Here is a 21,398-nt window from a genome sequence, read left to right on the forward strand (position 1 = left end):
GGACGGGACTCTCGCTGCTGTCTTGGATCCACTTTGAACTGAACTCTCGCGGCTGTGTTGGAGCCACTATGGATTGAACTTTCACAGTATCATGTTAGACCCGCTCGACATCCATTGCTTTCGGTCCCCTAGAGGGGGTGGGGGGAGTTGCCTACATTTGAGGTCCTCTCCAAGGTTTCTCATAGTTATCATTGTCACTGGCGTCCCACTGGGTGTGAGTTTTCCTTGCCCTTATGTGGGTTCTTCCGAGGATGTCGTAGTCGTAGTGGTTTGTAAAGCCCTTTGAGACATTTGTGATTTAGGGCTATATAAATAAACATTGATTGATTGATTGATTGATTGATGTTAAAGAGTGCAGGGCCAAGGACCAAACCCTGGGGAACTCCACACGTTACCTTAACATAGTCCGAGATCACATTGGTGTGGGAGACGCACTGCATCCTTTCAGTAAGATAAAAGTTAAACCAAGACAGGGCTAAGTCGTAGAATTCTCTTGTCAGAGCCTGGGACGACACTGTACAAAGAGTAAAGGTCTACGGGTTTCTCCTCATTGAGCTAAACTGAATCCAGTCTTTCTTTACTTCCTTGCTTCTTGTCTGTTTATTAGACGTCATCAGTGTTTGAACCTGACAGTTGTATTCAGTGTTAAAAATATTATACGTCTCTCACGGAATTACATTTTAAAATATTTGGCTTTCATGGCTCTTTTAGCCATGGACAGAATTTCTAGGCGCAGCCAAGGCGTTGAGGGGATCCGGTTTGGTGGCCACGGGATTAGGTCTCTGCTTTTTGCAGATGATGTAGTCCTGACGGCTTCATCTGGCCGGGATCTTCAGCTCTCACTGGATCGGTTCGCAGCCGAGTGTGAAGTGACCGGAATGAGAATCAGCACCTCCAAGTCCGAGTCCATGGTTCTCGCCCGGAAAAGGGCGGAGTGCCATCTCCGGGTTGGGGAGGAGACCCTGCCCCAAGTGGAGGAGTTCAAGTACCTAGGAGTCTTGTTCACGAGTGGGGGAAGAGTGGATCGTGAGATCGACAGGCGGATCGGTGCGGCGTCTTCAGTAATGCGGACGTTGTATCGATCCGTTGTGGTGAAGAAGGAGCTGAGCCGGAAGGCAAAGCTCTCAATTTACCGGTCGATCTACGTTCCCATCCTCACCTATGGTCATGAGCTTTGGGTCATGACCGAAAGGATTAGATCACGGGTACAAGCGGCCGAAATGAGTTTCCTCCGCCGGGTGGCGGGGCTCTCCCTTAAAGATAGGGTTAGAAGCTCTGCCATCCGGGAGGAGCTCAACGTAAAGCCGCTGCTCCTCCACATCGAGAGGAGCCAGATGAGGTGGTTCGGGCATCTGGTCAGGATGCCACCCGAACGCCTCCCAAGGGATGTGTTTAGGGCACGTCCAGCTGGTAGGAGGCCACGGGGAAGACCCAGGACACGTTGGGAAGACTATGTCTCCCGGCTGGCCTGGGAACGCCTCGGGATCCCCCGGGAAGAGCTAGACGAAGTGGCTGGGGAGAGGGAAGTCTGGGCTTCCCTGCTTAGGCTGCTGCCCCCGCGACCCGACCTCGGATAAGCGGAAGATGATGGATGGATGGATGGATGGGTTCTCTCAGCCAAAAAGGTTACTGACCCCTGGTATAGTCGGAAGGGGATTCATGTTTTTAAGAGCAGACTTCAGACCCACCTTTTTCATTAGGCATTTTACCTGATATTTATTATTTTATTGAAGTCATTTGTAGTTGACTTTTCATCTTATTAGTTATGCAAGATTGTATTTATGTTAGGTACGAGTAGGGGGAAGGAGACGGCACGACACAGGAGGTCTCGCTCAATGGGTTTTTTTGAGCTTTTGTTGTATACGTGGAGTGTGTATGTGTCCTGGTCATGAAGTTAAAGTGAATCCGGCAGTGGAGGCTCCTCTATGGGGTCTTGGGGCACTAGGAGGTTAACCCCTTTACTGCTGTTACCCCAGGTGGCCCTTGGCAAAGGCCTAGTACCTGACTGCCCCCTAGCCAGGGATACGGTGAAGACCTCAACAGCGGAGCAGGCGGAAGAGGGTAGATGTAAGAACTACCACAACGGCTGCGATGGCGGAAGAAGGCCCGTCCGTCCACATCCATGTGGGTCCAGTTATGGGGAAATAACAATCCAAGACCTCAACAGTGGAACAGACGGCGGATGATTGCTAACCCTATGGAGCGTCACAACGGCTGGGATGGGAGGATCGTCATACTTGCTTCGAGTGACCGCCGATGATGATGGAGTGTGTATGCTACTATGTGTGTGCATACGGGATTATGCTTGCGGAGGAAAACAAGTCCAAAAGAGCTGGGCAAAAGAGGTCCGTGATCCAAGCGAGGTCAATGGGGCCAGAGAGATACGTCCTGAGGTCCGGGTCCAAAAGCAGGGTAGTCGAGGATTGAGGAAGGCAGTCAGGGTCCTCCAGGGAGTGATCCAGAGAAGTGAGGCGCACGGTTCAGGTAACGGAGACAACTGCCGGAACAGGGAAACGACAGGGACAAGGAGAGACGGAACAAGGAGAGAGCAGACACAGGAGAGGAGCCAGAGACACAAAGCTTACTGTAAACTAAGGCTACATTCCAGCTCAGGGTTGTCTGCAGAGTGAGCCTTTATGCTGCAGTTTCTCATCCATCCAGGTGCGCTGTTTGCAGATTAACTCAATACAAAGTTTCAGAGTCGGGAAGGTAAAGGCAAGGTAAAAATATATCCAAAGTACACCCATGGAAAATTAAATTTAGCTACGGTGTAATTTTTACTTCAAATCAGTATTACTTTGTGGTGTTTCTTTCTAGTTAGTTGTGAGTATTGAGTAGCAACAAGCTAGAAGCAAATAGCGAGTAGCGACTGGGAAATTATTTTGACTCGAGGGCCAAATTTAGAGAAAAAAATGTGTCTGTGGGCCGGTATATCTAATTTTTAGGAACAGTAATACACAAACTGAAAATAATGTCTGATTGAAAGCTAAAAACGTTATGACAGACCGCCTTAAAAATGGAATGGAATTAAAACATGTTTTACTCAATGAGACACCCAGAATGTACATGAAAATAAAGAATCTGGGATTTACAATATTAACTATGAATGATAAAACACTCAATATTGACAAGATATGAACGTCACACCCCTGCTCACACATCTGCCGGCAGCGTTTCTTGGTGTTGTTGATAAATGGCTTTCACTTTTGCGTAGTAGAGTTTTAATCTGCACTTACCTGTTCCCAATTAGCATGTTCACCTGTGGAATGTCCCAAATAAGTGTTTGATGAGCATTCCTCAACATTCTCAGTCTTTTCTGCCACTTGTGCCAGCTTTTTTTAAACGTCTAACAGGCATCAAATTCCAAATGGCTAATATTTAAAAAAAAAAATTAACGTTTTCCAGTTCGAACGTTAAATATCTTGTGTTTGCAGTCTATTCAATTGAATATAGTTTGAAAAGGATTTGTAAATCATTGTATTTTTTTTTTTTTTTTTTTTTACAATTTACACAAGATGCAAACTTCACTGGTTTTGGGGTTTGTAGTTAATTTCAATCAATTGACTTATTGACTGTTGGCCCAGGCCTGCATATATTCATGTTAGCTACCAAGCTATTGTTGGTCACGATTAGGGCACAAGCTTGCTTTTCCAGTAAATGAGCAGTATCTGGGAGTTCACCAAAGTGTGTCGATCACAGTTTACGGTAATTTCAAATGATATTACCAACCATCAGGGGTTTTAACATGGTTTTTCATTCCAAATTCACCAAATCGCATTGTTTGCACCCGAACCTAATACCCCAGCACGGCTTTTGGCACATCATTGTGTTTTCATCCCACTGACCACCAGCTGCTTTTGCTCCTCTGCTGGTTTATCATCTCCTGACTCAATTTAGCCCACAGATGAGTCATTAGCCCTCTGCTTTATCTCCCACACAAGAGGCCTCTGTTTACCAAATTGATCAATTAGCTTATGAAGAAGCCCCCCCCCACCCCCCAACAGCACCCGCCACCTTGTTTTTCTTTTAGTAGTGCCAATATTTACATGTTTCCTCATTGCCGCCTCTAAATTACCTCCACTTGTCTTCAGGTGGACTTTTTTTTTTGCGCCACAAAACGCTGAGTGGATCATCAATTTTTACTCGCTAATTTGTGGCAACGTAAACAAAAACAAAACAAACAAAAAAAAAAAACAGTGACCAACACACATGACTGTATGGAGCAAAGAAATCATGCAGAAATATTACATTTTATGTCTGTTTTTTTTTTTTTTTCATTTTCTAACAATGCTCTGCCCCCCATTCTCTCTCCAACAATAGTTCTCCTGGCCTGAGGTCCAATTCCCAGAGTGTCGACTGGCCATGAAATGAGACTGGCATAAACCCTCCCTTCACATCATTTACATACAACACTTTCTGCTTAGGTTACAATACCAACTCGTCCTTGGTGGCAATGGCTGAGCTGACTGGCAGTGATAGGCAGACACTGCCCTCATGTGGCGGCATAGCGTACTACACGCAGTGGCCACATTTGTTTATATTTTAAAGGCCTACTGAAACCCACTACTACCGACCACGCAGTCTGATAGTTTATATATCAATGATGAAATATTAACATTGCAACCCATGCCAATACGGCCTTTTTAGTTTACTAAATTGCAAATTTAAATTTCCCGCGATGTATCCTGTTGAGAACGTCGCGGAATGATGACGCTTATGTTGATGCGTGCTTGTGACGTTTTTGGTTGGAGTGGACATTTTATTCCAGCACCACTCGCGGCTAAAAGTCGTCTGTTTTAATCACATAATTACACAGTATTTTGGACATCTGTGCTGCTGAATCTTTTGCAATTTGTTCAATTAATAATGGAGACTATAAAGAAGAATGCTTTTGGTGGAAAGCAGTGGATTGTAGCTGCCTTTAGCAACCAAAACACAGCCGGTGTTTCTTTGTTTGTTGTGAAGCTTTAATATGGAACAGAGCGGTCAAGCGAACATGTTTGTCTACCACATGTCAACAGGCAGGAAATTGTGCTAATAAGTCGGCTCTTACCGGAGACATGAGCAGAGCTTGCGTCCTCCTGCAGCTGTCAAAGAGGCAGCTGCAACTTTTTTGGCTTCTCCATGGCTTCCATCAGAGACACTGGCGGTCACCACACCCCTCTGACTTTCAGGTATGACTTTATAATCTCACTAAAACACAAGTAACACAATAAGCAGATAAGGGATTTTCCATCTGTCTATAACATCTGAATCGCTCCCACTGCCGTCGCCTTTTTTTTCTTTTTTTTAGTGCTTCACTCTAACTTTCCTCATCCACGAATCTTTCATCCTCGCTCAAATTAATGGGGAAATCGTCGCTTTCTCGGTCCAAATCGCTCTTGCTGCTGGTGGCTATGATTATAAACAATGTGAGGATGTGAGGAGCCCTACAACCTGTGACGTCACGCGCACATCGTCTGCTACTTCCTGTACAGGCAAAGCTTTTTAATTAGCGACCAAAAATCCTTTCAGTAAGAATATGGCAATATCGCAAAATGATCAAGTATGACACATAGAATGGCCCTGCTATCCCCGTTTGAATAAGAAAATCTCATTTCAGTAGGCCTTTAAACTGAGGGGTGTTTAATATTAGACATTTTGGACATCAAAGGTGCGAAAATCCATGTAATGTATGTAAGTAAGTGCTAAACTACTTGTGGAAAAAACATTGTTATCTTGACAAAGCAAAGATAGTTACTATTGTTACAACCTGTCACGACTTGGCTTGGATTAAAGTTGTTTCTTCGACGCAGATGATGATTAGCATGAGGAAGACGTGACTGTGAGTACATCATTATTTATTTTAAACACTATAATAAAAAACAAAAAAACTAAGGGCGCTCACAAGGAGGTACAAACACTTGGCTATGAACAAACAAAATACTAGCATAAATACTGCAAACTACAAACATGAAAATAAAACACTTGCACTCTAGCATGAAAAAACTAAACTAGCACTGTGGCATAAGCAACAAAACTTACACGGCATGGAACTGTGGACGAGGGCACGAAGGTTGGAACAGCATGGGTAGGGTGTGTGAGTGAGAAGATCCCAGACCCAAGACAGAGAAAGACTGACTCTAAATAGTAGCTGTGATCATTTGGAAACAGGTGTGAGAGGCTGAGGATCGGGGCGTGACTAAGGGGACCAGGTGGAAACTAATGAGTTGGCATGGAGATGAAAACAAAACAGGAAGTGCAAAACAGAACTGAGTGTCCAAAAAACAAAACATAACATGACCAAAACAAAACTTATCTATAGGCGTGACACAATCAATTTACCTTATTAGTAGGGCTGTGAATCTTTGGGCTTTGCACGATTTGATTCCATTCTTGGGCGTACTGATTAGAATCAGAATCGATTCAAAACGATTGTCAGTTAAAAATCAATACTTTAAAAAAAATATTGGATGCCAGTTTGATGATTAACCAAAAAACCCCAAACCAGTGAAGTTGGCACATTGTGTAAATTGTAAATAAAACCAGAATACAATGATTTGCAAATCTTTTTCGACCGATATTCAATTGAATAAACTGCCGAGACAAGATACTTAACGTTCAAACTGGAAAACGATATTTTTTGCAAATATTAGCTCACATGGAATTTGATGCCAGCAACATGTTTCAAAAAAGCTGGCACAAGAGGCAAAAAGACTGAGAAAGTTGAGGAATGCTCATCAAACACTCAATTGGAACATCCCATAGGTGAACAGGCTAATTGGGAACAAGTGGGTGCCATGATTGGGTTTAAAAGCAAAGCAAAGTCATTCACAAAGAAGGATGGGGCGAAGGTCACCACTTTGTGAACAAATGCGTGAGCAAATTGTCAAAGAGTTTAAGAACAACATTTCTCAACGAGCTATTGCAAGGAATTTAGGAATTTCATCATCTATGGTCCGTAATATCATCAAAAGCTTCAGAGATTCTGGAGAAATCACTGCACGGACCTTCAATCCCCCAGGCGGTACTATATCAAAAAGCGACATCAGTGTGTAAAGGATATCCCCACATGGGCTCAGTAACACTTCAGAAAACCACTGCTAGTAACCACAGTTTGCAGCTACATCTGTAGGTGCAAGTTAAACATCTACTGTGACAGTCTCTTACTGTCGTCGCTCGGGTTCAGCAGACCACCAAGGAAGGACATCTCTTTAGCAGGTTTGACTTCTTTATTTTGCAATAAAGCTTGGCTGCAGTTTGGATCGCTTTTCAGCTCCTTCCTCCACTGCTCGTTCGCCGGTCGGTTTTCAGCCGCCGCCGTCGTTGTCGTCGGCTGCATTCTGTCGCTCTTGCTCTTCATGCACTGCATCTGCTGCAGACACTCCAACTCCTTCTGTGATCTCTCCTCCTTCTCCCCTTTTATACAGCAGGAGGAGATGAGTTAATTGTGTGCAGGTGTGTGTGCCACGCATCCGAATTAGATTGTGGAGGCATTGCTCCCAGCAAGCCCTGCCTCTCCACTCCACCGCATCCTCCGCCTCCTTGCCACCATCTTGGGCAGGGCAGCGTCTCCACATCTACTATGCAAAGCGAAAGCCATTTATTCATCAACAACACCCAGAAACGGCGCCGGCTTCGTTGGGACCCAGCTCATCCAAGATAGACAGATGCAAAGTGGAAAGGTGTTCTGTGGTCTGACGAGTCCACATTTCAAATTGTTTTTGGAAACTGTGGACGTTGTGTCCTCTGAAACAAAGAGGAAAAGGACCATCCTGATTGTTCTAGGCGCAAAGTTCAAAAGCCAGCATTTTTGAAGGTATGGGGGTGTATTAGTGCTCAAGGCATGGGTAACTTACACATCTGTGAAGGCACCATTAATGCTGAAAGGTACATACAGGTTTTGGAGAAAAATATGCTGCCATACAAGAAACGTTATCATGGACGCCCCTGCTTATTTAAACAAGACAATAGCAAGCGACATGTTACAACAGTGTGGCTTCATAGTAAAAGAGTGTGGGTACTAGACCGGCCTGCCTGTAGTCCAGAACCGTCTCCCATTGAAAATATCACAAAAGAGACCCCAGACGGTTGAAAAACTTAAGCTGTACATCAAGCAAGAATGGGAAAGAATTCCACCTGAAAAGCTTCAGAAATTGGTCTCTTCAGTTCCCAAACGTTTACTAAGTATTTTTAAAAGGAAAGGCCATGTAACACAGTGGTAAAAATGCCCCTGTGCCAACTTTTTTGCAATGTGTTGCTGCCATTAAATTGTAAGTTAATGATTTGCTAAAAAAAAAATGTGTTTCTCAGTACGAACATTAAGTATCTTGTCTTTGCAGTCAATTCAATTAAATATAAATTACTAATTGCACTTAATTTGAAAATTGTTTGAATTTTTTTTACACCCATACTGGTGTAATTATTAATCAATTCATTAAATTTTTAGGAACATGACAAAGGCCAAGGAGAAACAAGCTTCAGGCCAAAAACGGCCCCTGGGATACATTTTGGAAGCTGTTTTAAAATACTCTTAAAGGGAAACTGCACTTATAAAAAACATTTTGTCAATGAAATATATGACTACAGACGTATCATTTGTTTGTTTGCATTCTAACTTGTAAATGAAAGTCTGCTTATTGCGGAGCCAAAGGGAGGCCCTCTATTCTGCCCACAAAACCCAGAAAAATACCGGCAACAATACTCCATTTACATTTTTGTGACGTGTACATTAACCAAGTATTTGCGGTGCCATGATCACAAATTTATGTGCCAATGTTGACATGATTGACTGATCAGCTGCTTCCCCGTCTCCATGGTCCTCAAACATTTTTCTAGATCATACATAATGCCTCTTACCTGGATAGTAGAAGGCTGAGGACGGATTCCAACAAGTTTGTACACTTTGACAGCCTATTTAGATATGGTATGGGGAGAACGACACAAAAAGACGCTTGGTTCCACCACCCTTTTCTTCGTGAGGATTATAAGTCATTCTTCATGTCATTGGGAATAAATGAACATCCAAGCAGCCGGCATTCTAATGACAGCAGACATTGTATAGTAAGTGATGAAATATTAGGTTTGTTGGCTCTCATGAAGTCTGCAGTTAGTAATAATCAGTGGTATTGTTGAAAAAAAAAAGGGAAGGTTGTGATGCGTCTTGGAAATGAATGCTTAAAATGATCAAAATACATAAATATTAAATATTATAAATGTGCCCATAACTACATTAGATAAATACTTACATCGTGCATATAATACCTAATTGGAGGTATGTCATGTTTTTAAAGGCTGTATTGGCAGAATAGAGCAGCTCCTGTAGGCGCCACTGTAAGCATAATTTTGGTCGCATTTATTTAATATTTATAATGCATTAAAAAAAACAAAAAAAAATATGTCGTCGTGTCTTTTATAACAATTGTAAACGATAGGCATCCTGAAAACAATTATTTCATCATACATATTCTTGATATGTTTTTGTTTTAATAGTGTATTCATTCATCATATCTTTCAAGCAATCACAGCATACTATATAAATTGTGATCTATTAAATATGTGTGGTAGTTCATTTTAGGTATACAAAAGTCGTAGTAGTAGTACAGTTAGTTGTATACAAAGTACTAGACACATTTTATTAATCCTGCAAATAAAAGTATATGCATTACATAAATAACAGTTTGAATAATTAAAAATACTTTCTTTTAATATTTTATTCATTCATTATTTGTGTATATCTTACAAACAATTATTGCATTCTATTTGTTTCATATTATATCTATTCAATATTTGTGTATCTGCTACAAGCAATTATAGGGTTATATATTTTAAGAATATTTTATTTTTTTGTGTAAATCTTACAATTATAACGTCATATTTTGTTTTCTATTTTATTTATTCGTTATTTGTGTATATGCTGCAAACAATTATTGGATTATGTATCTTTTAAATATACTATTTTTTAATATTGTGTTTATTAATTATACATTGTTTTAAATTTTATTTATTCGTTATTTGTGTATATGCTGCAAACAATTATTGGATTATATATATTTTAAATATAATATTTTTTAATATTGAGTTTATTAATTTTTATACATCCTAAGAACATGTTTTGCATCATATATATCCTTGATATTTTTTGATTTCATATTGTAGTCATTCATCGTATCCTTAAAAAAAAAATCACAGCATAATATATACATTCTAATACATTAAATAGGTGTGGTAGTTCATGTTAGCTAATAATTCATTTAATAATTTACACATTCTTTACAAAATATTGATTTCTTAAATCATAATTACTTCTTATGCATCCTGATAACAAATAATAATGATGCAGTTTGCTATAAAAAATATTTTATGTATTAATTGTATGTATTTTAAGAGCATGTAATTTTATATTCCTTCTTTAAAATGTATTTTAATTGTTTTTCAAATATATACTTCCAAATTGTCTAATGCTAAATAAAATATACTGTATTTCACAGTGCTGTACACCATTACAAACCACAAGGTGGTGACAAAACACTTAAATATGTAGTGTTGTTTCCATTTTACTGTTGAATTCAAATCAAGACAACTGTTATATTATTTTCTTGTTATACTTTTTTATGAAGGAATGCAGACTCCACATTAATGATGTCTATTTATAATGTCCAAAACATGTCAATAATGTAAATGCATCAAGTGACCAGCATGGCAAAATAGGAATGTTATGATGTTTATGTCAGTGGTTATGTTTTTCTGACAACAAAACAAAGTAGTGCATTGATATTCATGTTCTGGTTGAAAGTGACGCTCCAAGTGAGAAGATGTCCATTAAGTGGACAGCAAAAGGGATAGAGAGAGAGAGAGTAAGCATGACACAAAGCCTTGTCTTCACCATGCACACACTTTCCAAGGACATTTCGGCTCCATTCCAGCTTCTCCCCCTGGCAGGCTATCATTAGCCAGTCCAGAGATGGGAGGTAGGACGATGGGGGAATTGCGGGCTTTCAGATCCACAAAAGGCGATCCACAGGATGCCAAGACTAAGTGTGGTGATTTAGTGTAAAGGTTAGGAAAAATAGTGGCTTAGTTTAATGACAACTTGTTGTGTCCACATAAAAGCACTCATCAGCCAGTGGGCGAGGAGAGAGGATGGCTGAGAGGCACACAAACCCACGTGTGTGTCTTTTTGTTCACGTTTTGTGGTGAAAATACAAATAATACACACTTCAACAAAAATTGCATTACTCGATCAGATATGAACATCAGAGTGGATGACATAACAAGTTTAATATGTCCAATAATATCAACTAAACAACACAAACCTGTCATATTCCTACAACAAATTAAACAACTGAATGAATAGAAAAAATTTACATTTTTCTATTAAAAAAAAAACACTCTGCAAATTATTTAACACTTGCCAAGATTTAACACTTTATTTATAGAAATGTCCCTAGTTTTTAGAGCTATTTACTTATGTGTAGTCATTGACTTTACATCACAGTCTAAAATTAACCTGAATAACAATTTTTTTCTCTATTTAATTTCAAAATTGTTAAAATTGAGAAAATAAGTATTCAAACAAGATACAGTATGTTGGTTTTCCCCACATAGAACATCTTGTTTAAAGGGGAACATTATCACCATTTCAAAAGGGTTAAAAACAATAAAAATCAGTTCCCAGTGGCTTGTTTTATTTTCCGAAGTTTTTTTCAAAATTTTACACCTCCCAGAATATCCCTAAAAAAAGCTTTAAAGTTCTTGATTTTTGCTATTTGTGATGTGACTGTCCATTTCCCTGTGACGTCATACAGGGCTGCCAATACAAACAACATGGTGGTTACCACAGCAAGATATAGCGACATTAGCTCGGATTCAGACTCAGATTTCAGTGGTTTAAGTGATTCAACAGATTACGCATGTATTGAAAAAGATGGTCGGAGTATGGAGCCAGATAGCGAAAATGAAATTGAAGAAGAAATTGAAGATATTGAGCGAATAGCTATTGACGCTATTCGGCCATAGCATGGGTGTACCTAATAAAGTGGCCCATAGTATGGCTATCTTATTAGCATCGCCGGTAAAATGTGCGGACCAAACGATCAGGACTTTTGCATCTTGTGACACTGGAGCAACTTAAATCCGTCGATTGGTAAGTGTTTGTTTCGCATTAAATGTGGGTATCTAGTTTCAAACGTACAGACAGCTAGCGTAAATAGCATGTTAGCATCAATTAGCGTAGCATTTTAGCATCGATTAGCTGGCAGTCATGCCGAGACCAAATATGTCTGATTAGCACATAAGTCAGCAACATCGACAAAACTCACCTTTGTGATTTCGTTCACTTAATCGTTGCAAATGCATCTGCAGGTTATCCATACATCTCTGTGCCATGTCTGTCTTAGCATCGCCGATCAAATGTGCAGACACTCTGGCAAATTCAATGGGGGTCTGGCGGCAGATTTCTTGCCAGTGGTGCAACTTGAATCCCTCCCTGTTAGTGTTGTTACACCCTCCGACAACACACCGACATGGCATGATGTCTCCTAGGTTCCAAAAAATAGTCGAAAAAACGGAAAATAACAGAGCTGAGAACCAATGTTTACAGTGGGTTGAAAATGAAAATGGCGGCTGTATTACCTCGGCGACGTCACGTTCTGATGTTATCCCCTCCAGAGCGATAAACAGAAAGGCGTTTAATTCGCCAAAATTCACCCATTTAGAGTTCGGAAATCGGTTAAAAAAATAGATGGTCTTTTTTCTGCAACATCAAAGTATATATTGACGCTTGCATAGGTTTGGTGATAATGTTCCCCTTTAAAGACTCTGCAACATCCCAAGGATGCTTAATTTCAGAATTAAAAGTTGATTAAAATATGTATTTGTAATTTCTAAATTCTGCTAATTTCTAGATATACAAATATTAATTTAGAATGTCTTGTCAAGTAAAATCAACAAGCTCATAGTTACTGTTACCGACGTCCCACTGGGGTGAGTTTTTCCTTGCCCTTACAGTGGGGCAAAAAAGTATTTAGTCAGCCTCCGATTGTGCAAGTTCTCCCACTTAAAATGATGACAGAGGTCTGTAATTTTCATCATAGGTACACTTCAACTGGTGAGACATAATGTGAAAAAAAAATCTAGGAATTCATATTGTAGGAATTTTAAAGAATTTATTTGTAAATTATGGTGGAAAATAAGTATTTGGTCAAACATTCAAAGCTCTCACTGATGGAAGGAGATTTTGGCTCAAAATCTCACGATACATGGTCCCATTCATTCTTTCCTTAACACGGATCAATCGTCCTGTCCCTTTAGCAGAAAAACAGCCCCAAAGCATGATGTTTCCACCCCCATGCTTCACAGTAGGTTTGGTGTTCTTGGGTTGCAACTCAGTATTCTTCTTCCTCCAAACACGACGAGTTGAGTTTATACCAAAATGGATACATGGATGATACAGCAGAGGATTGGGAGAATGTCATGTGGTTGGATGAAACCAAAATAGAACTTTTTTTCAAAAATCTAGTCTTTTAATACTATATTTTGTCATCTTTTTTTTCCGCAGTGCAAAACAAATTGAATGATTCTACAATAAAGATATTAAATTATAGATAAATGTCAGGTCTCAAATAAGTAATAATAGCAAAATTACATAAGAATATAAAATATGTCACAGTACATTTTATAGTGACACCAATGATTTATGAAGGTGTGCATGGCCTGTGTTGATGTACTGTTTATTCAAACATTTAATTCACTTTAGTTAAAAAAAAGAAAAAGAAAAAAAGATCAATCCTCCATCTCTGTCTCCCTTGGCAACAGGTTATAATCCATAGTTACGAGGAGCGGTTGCTAGGTGCGTTGCCCAGATACCGACCTTTCTCTCCTCCAGCGCTACATAGGAGGCCACAAGGTCCTGGATGATGGCGCAGAGATGAGGGACGGGTGAAAGAATGACAAGAGACGGGACAATGAGGGGAGGAAATAGATGCAAGCGGCTGACAAGGAAAGGCTGCACAAACAGCACGCTTGACGGCCGCCTTCCAAAAAGAGAGCAGAACGCGGCGTAGTCGAGGGGAAAAAAAAGATAATGTAGATGTCTAAGTGGGCAATCTGCACACCTCCATTTTCCACAGATGCATGTTGTGTCTATTTGTGGAAGAAAGACAGTGAACATGCATAGTCTACTAGAAAAAATATTGCTATCATACTACTGAGAAGGTGACTTCAATCAGCGAGTCCTTCTGTGGGATTTTTTTTGTTCCCCCTCAGGAGTCGAGTTTAGAAAAGTTTTGAGGGTTGCCTGCATTTGCGAGATAGTTGTCCTCCCTCGGATGCACCACTGTGGTTTCTCCACTGCTTACGCAAAATTATTTCTCTGCTTCTTGCCAATACATTTCACCACCTTGTGGGATGAGCTGCAATTCATTGGATTTTGCCAAATTTAACGTTCACAAGTAAAAAGCCATGTGCCTTATCACTTTTTCACTTCCGATACAATACCGATATTGGAGCCTTGGGTGTTGGCCGATACCGATATTATTTTAATATTATTTTTTCCCCCCCTCAGGAGTCGAGTTTAGAAAAGTTTTGAGTGTGGCCTGCTTTTGCGAGATAGTTGTCCTCCCTCGGATGCACCACTATGGTTTCTCCACTGCTTACGTAAAATTATTTCTCTGCATCTTGCCAATACATTTCGCCCCCTTGTAGGATGAGCTGCAATTCTTTGGATTCTGCCAAATTTAACGTTCACAAGTAAAAGCGATGTACCGTATCATGTTTTCACTTCCGATACAATACCGAGATTGGAGCCTTGGGTGTTGGCCAATACCGATATTATTTTAATATGATTTTTTCCCCCCCCTCAGGAGTCGAGTTTAGAAAAGTTTTGAGTGTAGCTTGCTTTTGCGAGATAGTTGTTCTCCCTCGGATGCACCACTATGGTTTCTCCACTGCTTACGCAAAATTATTTCTCTGCTTCTTGCCAATACATTTCACCACCTTGTGGGATGAGCTGCAATTCTTAGGATTTCCCCAATTTAACGTTCACAAGTAAAAGCCATGCGCCGTATCACTTTTTCACTTCCGATACAATACCGATATTGGAGCCTTGGGTGTTGGCCGATACCGATATTATTTTAATATTATTTTTTCCCCCCCTCAGGAGTCGAGTTTAGAAAAGTTTTGAGTGTGGCCTGCTTTTGCGAGATAGTTGTCCTCCCTCGGATGCACCACTATGGTTTCTCCACTGCTTACGTAAAATTATTTCTCTGCATCTTGCCAATACATTTCACCACCTTGTGGGATGAGCTGCAATTCTTAGGATTTCCCCAAATTTAACGTTCACAAGTAAAAGCCATGCGCCGTATCACTTTTTCACTTCCGATACAATACCGATATTGGACCCTTGGGTGTTGGCTGATACCTATATTATTTTAATATTATTTTTTCTCCCCCCTCAGTAGTCGAGTTTAGAAAAGTTTTGAGGTAGCCTGCATTTGCGAGATAGTTGTTCTCTCTTGGATGCACCACTGTGGTTTCTCCACTGCTTACGCAAAATTATTTCTCTGCTTCTTGCAAATACATTTCACCACCTTGTGGGATGAACTGCAATTCTTAGGATTTTGCCAAATTTAACGTTCACAAGTAAAAGCCATGTGCCGTATCACTTTTTCACTTCCGATACAATACCGATATTGGATCCTGGGGTGTTGGCTGATACCGATATTATTTTAATATGATTTTTTTCCCCCCCTCAGGAGTCGAGTTTAGAAAAGTTTTGAGTGTGGCTTGCTTTTGCGAGATAGTTGTTCTCCTTCGGATGCACCACTATGGTTTCTCCACTGCTTACGCAAAATTATTTCTCTGCTTCTTGCAAGTACATTTCGCCACCTTGTGGGATGAGCTGCAATTCTTTGGATTCTGCCAAATTTAACGTTCACAAGTAAAAGCGATGTGCCGTATCACTTTTTCACTTCCGATACAATACTGATATTGGAGCCTTGGGTGTTGGCCAATACCGATATTGTTTTAATATTACTTTTTTCTCCCCCCTCAGGAGTCGAGTTTAGAAAAGTTTTGAGTGTGGCCTGCATTTGCGAGATAGTTTTTCCCCCTCGGATGCACTACTGTGTTACATCACTTTTTCTTTTAACAACACTCAATAAACGTTTGGGAACTGAGGAAACTAATTGTTGAAGCTTTGAAAGTGGAATTCTTTCCCATTCTTGTTTTATGTAGAGCTTCAGTCAATCAACAGTCCGGGGTCTCCACTGTCGTATTTTACGCTTCATAATGCGCCACACATTTTCGATGGGAGACAGGTCTGGGCTGCAAGCGGGCCAGGAAAGTACCCCCACTCTTTTTTTACCAAGCCACGCTGTTGTAGCACTTGTCTTGCTGAAATAAGCAGAGACGTCCATGATAACGTTGCTTGGATGACAACATATGTTACTCCAAAACCTGTATGGACCTTTCAGCATTAATGGTGCCTTCACAGATGTGTAAGTTACCTATGCCTTGGGCACTAATGCACCCCCATACTATCACAGATGCTGGCTTTTGAACTTTCTTTTCCTCTCTGTTCTGGAGGACACCACGTCCGCAGTTTCCAAATATAATTAGAAATGTGGACTCGTCAGACCACAGAACACTTTTCCACTTTGCATCAGTCCATCTTAGATGATCTCGGGCCCAGCCAAGCCCGGGGCGTTTCAGGATATTGTTGATAAATGGGTTTGGCTTTGCATAGTAGAGTTTTAACTTGCACTTACAGATGTAGCGACCAACTGTAGTTACGGACAGTGGTTTTCTGAAGTTCCTGAGCCCGTGTGGTTATATCCTTTACACACTGATGTCGGTTTTTGATGCAGTATCGCCTGAGGGATCAAAAGTCCGTTATTTCATCGCTTACGCGCAGTGATTTCTCCAGATTGTCTGAACTTTTTGATGATTTTACGGACCGTATGGTAAAATTCCTAAATTCCTTGCAGGAGGTCGTTGAGAAATGTTGTTCTAAAACTGTTCGACAATTTGCTTACAAATTGGTGACCCTCACCCCATCCTTGTTTGTGAATGACTTAGCATTTCATGGAAGCTGCTCTTATACCCAATCATGACACCCATCTGTTCCCAATTAGCCTGCACACCTGTGGGATATTCCATATAAGTGTTTGATGAGCATTCCTCAACTTTATCAGCATTTATTGCCACCTTTCCAAACTTCTTTGTCACGTGTTGCTGGCATCAAATTCTAAAGTTAATGATTATTTGCAAAGTAAAAAATGTTTATCAGTTTGAACATCAAATATGTTGTCTTTGTAGCATACTCAACTGAATATGGGTTGAAAATGATTTGCAAATCATTGTATTCCGTTTATATTTACATCTAACACAATTTCCCAACTCATATGGAAACGGGGTTTGTACAAAAAAAATAGGAAAAGCTTGTTCTTCAATGTTTCCACAAGATTTGAGGCATATACTTGTCCAGAAAGTCCTCAGAAGATGGGGGAATCAACACTCTATATAAAAAAGAGGTGTGTCCCTAGACTCAATTCTCTAATATATTTTTGAAGAACCCCCTCTGGGACTTTGGACTATTTCCGTACTTGTCGCCATGCAAACACCTGAGTTATGGAAGCCATCATTAACACCCCCACTTCCTTGTTTCCTTCAAGCCGATCCAATTAGTGTTGATGATAGACACCCATGGGAGCGCTGGCTCTCTTCTCACCAGCATCCTTGTTGGTGCTGAAGCTGCAAGGATGCACTTGTCATCCTGCCAGCCGCCCCTAGGGGGTAGTAGGACAGTGCTCAACTCTGCTTCATCACACTCACACGAATCATCTCCTGTCTAATTCAGGATGGGTTTCTTCATTTTATTTTGTTCTTTTTTCCTAAAGAAAGGGGACATTAGAACAATGTCAAAGGAAGAGAAGCCAGCCTACAAAGAAAAGCTCACTCGACGACGTCATCGCCTGTGACAGCGTTATTAGGCCGCTGATTTTCACAAGCGAGTAAACAGAGCGCAGGTCACCCTTGTGGATTTGCCTCCACGGTCGGCTTGTGGTATTTCGTTGGTATTGTGTCATCCGGCGAGGGAAACAACACGAGGGGTCGCTTTGAGGTTAGGCCTTTGATGTTTCCGTGCTTACCAAGACTTTCCGGACTTTTTTTTCTTTGTTAATTTCCTGAACACCTGGTTCTGCGTTCGACGTCACAAGCTGTCTGCTTTACACTAAAAAATGCTGGGTTATTTTGATGACCCAATGTATGAGTTGTACAAGTTGGGTTGAATTTCGGAGTTATTTTTCTGAAGAGAAATCCATTTTTTGGGTTCTAAGTGTATTATTATAACTCAATTTCTGGGTTTTCAAAACTATGAACCATTTGTGGGTTGTTTTTCAATATGTAAAAGGCTTTTTTTTTATTATAAAGGAACTTTGCAATAAAATAAAGCGGTATAGCTCGGTTGGTAGGGTGGCCGTGCCAGCAACTTGAGAGTTCCAGGATCCGATCCCCACTTCCGCCATCCTTCTCCCTACCGTTGTGTCCTTGGGCAAGACACTTTACCCACCTGCTCCCAGTGTCCTCCACATTGGTTTAAATGTAACTTAGATATTGGGTTTCACTATGTACAAGCGCTTTGAGTCACTAGAGAAAAGTGCTACATAAATACAATTCACACACACATACTTTTTTCTTGAAGGGAATTTTATCAAGGATAAATCTATCCATCCACCCATCCATCTTCTTCCGCTTATCCGAAGTGGGGTCGCGGGGGCAGCAGCCTAAGCAGGGAAGCCCAAACTTCCCTCTCCCCAGCCACTTCCTCCAGCTCTTCCCAGGGGATCCCGAGGCGTTCCCAGGCCAGCCGGGAGACATAGTCTGCCCAACGTGTCCTGGGTCTTCCCCGGGGCCTCCTACTGGTCGGACCTGCCCGAAAAACCTCCCGAGGGAGGCGCTCGGGTGGCATCCTGACCAGATGCCCGAACCACCTCATCTGGCTTCTCTCGATGATTAAGGATTAATTTAATTAACATTATTTACAATCAATATTTGAGCATGCTATTCAGAACTACTATTGTCATGATCCGTCATGTTTTAATTTTTGACTCCCTCTGGGTATGTGTTTTAGTTGCCATGACTGCAGATTGTTTTCACCTGCCTCTGATTAGTGTTCGAGATCCTCACCTGCTCCTGCACATTAATCAGAGAGCTACTTATTCCAGGCTTTTCGCCACACTCAGTCTGGCTTTCTTATTTGCTTCCACGCAACGGTTACTGATTCCTGAGCTAAGCTTCAACTTTTTGTTTTTCTTGGTCGCTCTTCCGTTAGCTTCCTGTGCTATCGGCATGCTGGTGCTCTTTTGTTTGTATCCCGCATGATTTATGGACAATAAATCATGTCCTTACCTGCACCTTGTTTCCGGAGTACCGTCTGCATCCTGGAAGAACGATCCATGCGGTAAAATGCAACCGTACCGTGACAACTATGACCATACATGGCAATTATTGTAAAACAAATGTCACTCATATCTTAATTTTGAGTATATTTTAATGGAATAAAATAAAGTTTGATCAGTAGTTGGAAAGGAGTAGGACAAACCAACTGTAACATTTATAATTTTTTGCCAACTACCGGGTCAAGGTGTCTCGGCCAGGGCGCATTCCAATGCGTCATCTGCGCCTCATGACGAGCGCAACGCGGGCCACGCTCACATGCGCTCTCTCGCGCTGAGAGCAGCACGCCCACGCAGCTACAAGCCTGCAGACGATTGCCTTACACACCTGGAATTGATGAGGGCGAGCTGCTTAAAAGACCAGTGGACCTAGGGATCCTCGCGGGAACTTAGTTCTCAATTCCGATCCCGTAAAGGTTATGCTCTCTCTCTCTCTGCACTTTTTCCTCGTGTCTGACATCCTTGTTTGTTTTCCCATGTTCCCGCAGTGTTTCCGTTCTATTGCCCTGAATTTGGACTGCCTCCCTCATTCCTCAACTCCTCGCTCGACCCTGGACTCTGATGTCTCTCTCTCGCCCCTGATCCTGCCTGCCCCATGGACTTCCTCGTTCCTTCGTTCTCGGCAACACTTTGGTAACAAACACTTCAGTTAAAGTCTACACATAGTCTTGCACCATACACTCTTGAGTTTTTGTCACACTTAATTTCCTTGGTTTACTCGTTAGAATTGTTTATTATTTTTATTATATATATATTTACCATATATATAATACATTATAAGAACACTACCGACACCTGGTGTCAGTCTGCCGTCATCTCCCCTTGTTTTAACCATAACACAAGGAGCGCTAAATTGCACAATCCAAAAGTTGGGTTTGGAATAACCCAACATTGTAGTGAGCACAACTCAGTTTTTGTGTTAAATCAATTCAACCCAATAGTTGGGTTATGAATCAACCAACATTGAGTTATCATAATTAACTTTTTGGTTAAATAATTTAATGCAAAATTTGGGTTGAAAAAATTAACCCAAAAAATTCGAGGTAAAATAAGTCAAAGAAGAAGTTCGTCCTTGTCTAGAACAAACAGTTGGATTAAAATTGGGTTATTTTTTCAATCCAACATTTTTTGTGTGTAATGTCTTTTAAAGACAATACGGCACGACTCAGATGTGTAATTTTGGAACACAAAGAGAATGTGGGATGATTATGAACTGTCTGGGAATTGCCCGCCGAGCCTTGATGTCGTCATGTGGCCGTCTGAATAAATGATCTTTGACTAAAGGGTTTGATTTGAAATAGATGAGTTTGTGTTTTCTAATTCATCACAATGTTTACTTGTGGCGCAAAGACCTGTATCAGTTGTACCAGAAGATAAGGAAGGGGCCAGTATTGGTTTCTGATACCAGGATAATTCACAGCTTGTTCGTAAATGGTTAATGCTAAACTTATCTCTAACATGGGCTTTAGCTATCGATTATCTTAGTAATTGAGCAATCTATCGATTAGTTTGTTTGATTAAGGTTAAAAGTGCAAGTTGATGATATGCATTTATTAAAAAAAAATATGGCAAGCTTTAAAATAGATGATCTTTTAGGGACGGCGTGGCGCACTGGGAGAGTGGCTGTGGGCAACCCGAGCGTCCCTGGTTCAATCCCCACCTAGTACCAACCTCGTCATGTCCGTTGTGTCCTGAGCAAGACACTTCACCCTTGCTCCTGATGGGTGCTGGTTAGCGCCTTGCATGGCAGCTCCCTCCATCAGTGTGTGAATGTGTGTGTGAATGGGTAAATGTGGAAGTAGTGTCAAAGCGCTTTGAGTACCTTGAAGGTAGAAAAGCGCTATACAAGTACAACCCATTTATCTTTTCCCTAAAATATCCACTGAGGCAATAAAGTGTGTTTTCTCTGATTATTCGATTTATCGAATAAAAAATTAATGGATTACTCCATTACTGAAATAA

The 21,398-nt window shown here is 40.9% G+C and overlaps 1 long non-coding RNA gene across 2 annotated transcripts in view; it reads left to right on the forward strand.

Moving 5' to 3' along the window:
* LOC133536691 (uncharacterized) overlaps positions 1-20,873 on the forward strand; it is a 162,550-nt gene extending 141,677 nt beyond the window's left edge. For both annotated transcript variants that reach the window (XR_009802535.1, XR_009802536.1), the window contains exon 6: positions 19,925-20,873. This is a non-coding gene — a long non-coding RNA (uncharacterized LOC133536691). The remainder of the gene's footprint in view (positions 1-19,924) is intronic.
* The last annotated feature ends 525 nt before the right edge of the window (positions 20,874-21,398 follow it).

The sequence above is a fragment of the Nerophis ophidion genome, linkage group LG02 (genome assembly GCF_033978795.1).
Source record: "Nerophis ophidion isolate RoL-2023_Sa linkage group LG02, RoL_Noph_v1.0, whole genome shotgun sequence".
NCBI lineage: Eukaryota > Metazoa > Chordata > Actinopteri > Syngnathiformes > Syngnathidae > Nerophis > Nerophis ophidion.